Consider the following 7,576-nt stretch of genomic DNA (forward strand, 5'->3'; position numbering starts at 1 on the left):
AAATATAAAATGAAAAACAATATTTTAAGAAATTTCTGGACAGCATCTTCGATGCAGCTAGCGGATTAACCGGATTGTGTTTAAACGAAATATTGATTATTGCAGACACAGTAATGGATTTGAACAGTTGAAAATTAAACGTATTTGTATCGTTCCTTTTTTTCCCCCTTAAATTGTAAGACAACAGTGTTTAATGTGATTTGTATGAATTTTGGAAATTTATATTTAAACTAAGTTTCCGACATCTTTTTCAGGTATATTTGGAACGCCGGTATCCTAAGTCTTGTTTGATTTATCATTTGCAAACTTCTTTTGGACATTTGTGTTATATACTAAATGTGATATTTATATATACATATATTAAAATGTCATTCGATTAATCTGCTAAAATTATTATGTAAATGTGCTAATAGAACGACATATCAACATATTGCGAAGGAGGGTCAATTAAAAGAAACATTAATATGTTACTGAACGAAAAGAAATTTTCTTTTAATTTGACAGAGTATTAAACGAATATTCATTGTTAAGTTAATAAGTTTCATTGCTGGTGTTGAATTATTTTCACTTCTTCGATATGAATGTTCACAAAATTCTTACTAACAATTGAAGACATTCTTCCGATAAAGCTGATACATTTCTTGGAAAAGAAAATATTCTGTTCTATTCAATGATTGTTATTACGATAACGTACAATATTTTTTAAATAATAGAAGTCAAAGAAAAATTGTGTGCCAGCCGCCGAAAGTATATATTTTATCAATTAGAAAAAGAAACTTTTCTAAATTAAGAATCATGGTATGTATTTAGAGAAGAAATTCACAGTAATGTCTTGGATTAACCGTGCATATCGTTGATCGGTACACATCTCGTTCATTCCAGTGATCGTTGTCAAAATATTATATTGACTAATATTGATGTGATATGTACCATATTATATCTGCACATTCTTACACTAACAAAAGTAAAAATAATAAGAGAAAATGTAGAATGTAAGCAGGAAGGCGGGAACGTACATTCTATCCCAGATAGCACACAGACGTCCTGTGAACGTCTTAACCACGTCAGTTGAAAGCCTGAGGATGTCCAAAGGACGTCTGAACGACGTCCAGTGTTGAAACGTATTGAAACACTATAGATTGGTTTTAAAAACGTCTTAACCCTTTAGAACGTGACGCATGTGACAAACAGTAGAAGTTCAACCGCGGCCGCAAAATCTTTGGTTTTGGTGTTCTAAAATTTCTAAAAAATTTTTAAATAACAATTCGAAAATTGAATTTTATAATTTATCGTTTCAAAAATTAAGGTGGAAGTGCGCGAAGAACAAGAATCGAGGCTTAAATTAAGGTGAAAGTGTGCGAAAAAACGCTAATAGAGTACAGTGGGAGAACATTTTCAAAACGCCTATAGGCGCCAACAGCACAGTAAAAGGGTTAAAAATGTCTTAAGAACATCATTTTTTTTTATATAGCATCGATTCATGTTTCTTCAAGAAGTCTAGATCAGATTGTAAGACGTTCGAATAAAAAATGGACGTACAATGGACATCTCCAAGACGTCGTGTGCTATCTGGGATGTTACTAGAGTACAAATTTTCGAGAGTGATTGCGAGAAATATTTATCCTTGAATTAATAAGAAGAAGCATCCTTAGAAATATATCTAATATAGGTATTACTATAATGTTTACAAAGAGAATAATGCAAATATATATGATTATATTTTACCAATATATCCTAAGGTTAAACTAATTTAAATTTCGCATGCTTTCTTTTATCTTTTAGCCTGTTAAACAAGGAATGCCATAACAATCAGTTTCTTGAAATCACAATTGATAACACTGAAATATCTTTTTTATTAGTTTGGAACCGTTTCATTGTTGAAACAAAAAGTGATTTCGTAATTAGCGTCATTTGAACTACACTTTTGCAAATTTTCAAAATTTTTTTGTATTTTCGGATTTGTCAGAAAGTACTCTGACTCGGAATAGGGTGGGCGTAAATTAGTTAAACGTTTCTACGTTTTCACAATAATATATTTTATACAAGAACTATGTCCACGTTATCTGAGCGTCGTTCGCAAAAAGTATATTTCAAGGATCTCGGGAAGAGTGAGGACGCGTCGTCCTGCCAATCCCTGTCCACCCCTACGCGAACAGGCCCAGGAAAAGACCCAAAGGGGCGGAGTCACCCCCACCGAGCGCGCTGGGCCTGGCTTCAAGTGGTTCGCTTCACCGTTTTCGGGACGGATTTTCTCACAGATTACTAAATTTCCCTCGTAAGATATAATAGAAAAACAGATAGTATATACTGTCAGAAGTATATGATAGAGGAATAGGCACCGCCTGGGAACTCTGAGCCCTTATCAGGGCGGCTACACTAATTGTCAGAAGTATTGTTTGTGAAATTGTTTCACGGCAGAAAAGAGCGACGAATGTCTGTATGCTACTGATAAATCTGGTAACTAATACGTTATGGATACCTGCGGACACCGACTGTGAAACTAAAAACGCTGACGGACAGCACTGACCTAGGTTACGACTCGCTGAATGATCAGATAACGCGCATGTGACAACTGATAGGGACGGAATGACAGCATTAACACGTTCAACTCGGGATGACCCACCGGTGGGTCACAAGCTGTACTTCTGCCTGGCGGCTTGACCCACCGGTGGGACACAGCCTTGAGCTTTCTGTTGTAATTTTTAAAAATATAAAAGAAGCAAATTTTAATAAAATTCATTGTAAATGTAGATTATAGAGGTGGAAACTTAACGACATTGCCCTATAATGGTATCTGTTTTTGGAAATGTTTGGAAAAGATAAAATGAATTTAAAAGAAAGGACATACGTAGTTCAACTTTTTCTAATCGTTTAAAATACATTTTTATTGTACATAAAAAGAAACAATCAGTAAAATATTAAGCTTTATGAAACAAAACGCCTGCCAGAAGTAGGTGCGACATAATTACATACCGACCAGTCAGCAGGCGCATGAAAATGGACTCCAGATGGAACGTGTTAAGGAAAGACTTTTAGAACCGACCATTTAAATGCGGAAGAAAAAATGTAACGCGTTATTTCTATTGGAAGGAGATCCGTGAAGATGTGCCAGAGGCGACGATCTCTTCGTAAGTTTCAAACCTAATATGTTCTAGCAATAGTCACTGGAATGCTTCTTTGCTAATCTTACAGGGAAAATCAGATACTACAGATATTCAGATATTTTCATAACACGGTTTCCATATAGCACGATTTAATAAACTTGGACAACCCTCGCGGCGTTCTCTCTCCTTCTTTATCAGCGATTCACAATGCGAAGTCTGTGCATCGTTGTTCTTTATGGAAACTAATTCAGTAGACGATTTCTTGTTAACAAATTCAGACGTATCGATATAATTGTTTAATAAAGTGACGGTAATTATTTACTTTAGGTATTCCTCGTCGATATTGATGATCTTGAAATATGTCGTCAAGGTCATCGTTCTGATCAACTTTTCTCTATACACGTTACTGCCGCTTGGCCTTTGTTTCCGAGATATTCATAAAAATTTTCTCGTCACTGTATATCGTATCTTCAACTCTTTGCGGTCGAACCCCGAGATATTCCCGGCAAGGCGCTTTTACCTTCTAAACGCTCTGTGGACCCTTTGCCTGCAGAAACGGGGGAAAAATAATAATATGCACACACCTCGTGCAAACTCATTTGAATAAAATTTACAAGTTTTTTAGGCTATAATTGACTGAACGCGCGCTGCCAAAAAATAATTCCGATCAATACGACTATCATGTCTACCCAAAACACGACTGCAAAGAGTTAATGTTTGGGATATGTTTATGGTAGCTCGGATTAGGTTTGAGTTAGGTTCTTAGGGAAGTGGTGCATAATAGTGGTTCACAATAATACAATTATAGACATAGTAACACAATTTCGTGACACTACATCGTTTGCAAACAGCCACAGACGAGTCGACGGCGATACGACTTCAGTTCAAGAATAGTTGCGTTTTTTGACATAATGGCTGAAATTTTTCCAATTTCTATTAATAATAGTTGAGAATCGCGCTTAATATGAAGTGTAGTTATATTTTTTTATACTAAACCTAGTCCAATCTCACTTAAACCTAACCCAAAGCTGACTCGGAAACTAAGACCAAGCGACGATAACGAGTATAGGGAAAAGTTATTCAGAATGACGACCCTAATAACATATATCATCAAAATCGGTGAGGAATACTCAAAGTAAATAATTACCAAAGTGACTTTTGTCCCGCTTAATTATTTTTAATTATCTTAGTTGAACAGCATTAATATTTTAAGTGTACAGGCAATTTAACTATAACACGGTTTCGATATAACAGGCAAGACGGTTGCCTGTATTAGGCCAACTATAATAATTTCCAAGGTTTTTAGTGGATGTGGCAGGAGGTTTCGATCCCCTGAGGTGCGTAAAAGCATTTCCCTACCTCTTCTATATAAAAAAAAAAGGAAGAAGTGTATTTATAGGACATGAATAAACTTGATAGTAATCTCAATCGTACAATGAATCCGAATCCACGGTCAATCATGCATTCCACGATCCCCTTGTGCAGAGTAGTAAATCGAAAATCGTTAGAAAATATTAGTTTCCATTTATTTAATATTCATTTACCGTAAAATTCACATCTTGTGAAATAGTTGAACTTATTTATCGAAGATTGTAATTTTCGATATCGGATGAAAAATGGATTTGAAAAACCCTTTTATTCGTTTATTTCCCTTTAAATTGTTTCTTATCCAAAAACCGTCGTTCAGACATATGTTTAATTCAAATTAGTAATAAAGCGATGCATACATTGTTATTACAATCAATTCGGTTTCAGAATTTTCTGAATTGCATTTCAATTCTTTTACAGCGTACTACTATTCTGTTTGTTGCACAGCAGCTTTCAGAAGCACTCACGTTACTCAAGCTTCTTTCCTTTGAATTCGTCAATCATTGTATTCACTCTACGTGAAGATTCTTTGATACATTAATCCTTCCTGCACACTTGGCGGGTTGCTAATGAAACAGTGATGCTCGGAGCTCGCACTTCAAGCAACAGCTGATCAAAAGCATCTCTCGAACTCTGTATGTTATTCTAACCTCCACTTCGCCACTTACTCCCATCACTTTCCTTTTATTAATCAACTATTTCTGTTTCAATAACTCGTCCGTACGCATGGACGGAAGACCTTTAATGATACCATACTGAAATCGTCACGAAAGCGGCTATCACACAGCGATAAAAAAATATAGTATTTCATTGAAGAAAATAGAGATGACCGTGAAAGCTCCTTTACGCCTTCCATACACGAGGAAAGTATTTACATAACATTATATCCTTCTCTATATCATGCAAGTTTTGTATATAACATTTTTCCATATTGCTACAAATATCGGAAATATTCCAGATAGACAATTGTCCCACCCGGTATGTACATATGTCTGATTAAAATAAAATTGAGCTGTTCGAATAATTTTGAGGATAATTGTTAAATAATTAAACATGAAATTTATCGTGTAAAATAGTTAAAGCTGTAGATACTAGATTGTTAAAATATAAATTGTAGGAAGCTAGGAAGCACATGAAAATTTAAATAGAATCGGATGTAAAATCTGAAAGGGAGCTAAAAGGCAGCGAATAACAATGAGGAGAAAGGTAGGGAGAAAGCTCAATCACCATACATATACGATTTCTGCATACTCATTATTGAAAAACAATGGACCCAAAGTGTAAATGTAGGTTCTTTAGTTTTGTAATGAACACAAATTATCGCGACAGCTGCCTTAATTTACGTTACATACAAATCAGTCCGATGCATAATCGTGAATTATCCGATGTATGATTTTCTGAAGCAAACAAGAACAGTTATTAATCAAATAAAAAAAGGAACTGATACACGCGTAACCTCCAAATATCAAATATGCGATATTCCTGTATGTTTTATTTATTAATATGTGATTCGACGAGTGTATGTAAGAAGATAAACTTAAGATAATAATGGAAAATTTGAAACTCATGCAGAATATTTTCAAGTGCTCGATGAGTTTCGTACACACGATCTTTAACAGAGAGAAATTCTAGCGGAAAATAAATCGAGATTATTTGAACACTTTTTCCGTCCGTCGGTATTTATGTACGTAGTTAGTGTAAAATTTAGAATGGACGTTATCGATGAAAAAGCAGCAGAAGAGTCGATCGGTAACAGGATAGTGTAAAATTTTGAATGAGCATTATCGATGGAAAAGTAGCAGAAAACTCGATCGGCAGCAGGATGAGCTTCAGGGAGTTGCGCGCGCTTGTGCAATGAAATTTTCTGCGCTTGATTCCATGTGCGTGCGGCTTTGAGTTCAGTCGGCGCTGCGCATTCGTCAATGGTGTGTATTTCGCACACGTGCTCGTGGCTTGACGTGCTTCAACGCGCATTCACCTACACACAGGTGAGTACACACAGTCACGCACGGGCACGCAGCGATTTCGTGTAGAGAAATTTCAGTAGCCGGCCGAAACTGGAACGATTTCGATGCGTTGCCGTTAATCGCATTTTCGTCGTGTTTTATGTTCTCGAGTCCCCTTATTTTCATTTGCAAACCTTTTTCGATGCCTTAGATTCGAAAGAATGTCGCGCTTTTAAAACCAGTAGTGTGGTAGAAATGCAAAGGTATATCCAGTGGAAATTGAACCTCGTCGAAAATTGATGTTTACTCGTAGTTTGAGAGTAAGAGTAAAACGTTCAGCTGTTTCATGATTTGTTTGGTAAGAATTGATCGTAGGAGTGATAAAGGATGTGAAATTGAGAGACTGATATGTAGTTATATACACGAGCCGCTCGTGTATCGTGCATCTTGTGAAATACACGATACGAGTGCGCGTTTTATAAAATTGGTAAGCATGCTGGTAATGTGTACATTCATACATTGTACATACGTCAAGGTCCTTGTGGATTTTAGCGGGTAAACAGAAATCCCGGAACCTTATTTATGTTTTGTTTAACTGGAGAATTCCATTAGCAAACGATGCTTCGGAAGGCTACGACAAATTGAACATGTAAATCAAGTATGCTATTCTGATTCTAACTGGTTCTTAAATACTGTTTTCACTTATTTTTATTAAATACTTTCCTCACTGGAATTAATCATCTAACCTTACTTTGCGAATTTGTGTCGAATTAGTACAGTATACTTTGCACAAATTAGAATGAAAAGAAATAAGTTATAAAGCGTTGGATTTGTATTGTATATTGAAACTGAACTTTTTTAAATGAATACATTGATACTACAATCTGATATTTTTCAATTTTCTTAAAATTTCTAAGCAAGTAATTCGTTCCTGTGGTTATAAATTATGTCTTTGAAAAGTGTCGCATCATTCAAATGACAGTGTCTTGTTTCCCGTTAATTGCGTGTACCATAGTTTGTTAACATGCTTGTATTTCAAGCGATACAGGAAAGTTACCGGCATCTAATAAGGCGGATTTGAATCGGTCATCTTTAAAGAGATGCTGCGGTGTGAGATTCTAAAGGATAATTATAGTAAATATATATCTTTCATTATTT

At 35.5% G+C, this 7,576-nt stretch overlaps 1 protein-coding gene across 1 annotated transcript in view; it reads left to right on the forward strand.

Annotated features, from left to right (window-relative positions):
- LOC108574431 (V-type proton ATPase 116 kDa subunit a) overlaps positions 1 to 7,576 on the forward strand; it is an 80,039-nt gene that overhangs the window by 63,595 nt on the left and 8,868 nt on the right. The window lies entirely within an intron of this gene.

Source organism: Habropoda laboriosa, unplaced genomic scaffold (assembly GCF_001263275.1).
Source record: "Habropoda laboriosa isolate 0110345459 unplaced genomic scaffold, ASM126327v1 scaffold172, whole genome shotgun sequence".
NCBI classification, from domain to species: domain Eukaryota; kingdom Metazoa; phylum Arthropoda; class Insecta; order Hymenoptera; family Apidae; genus Habropoda; species Habropoda laboriosa.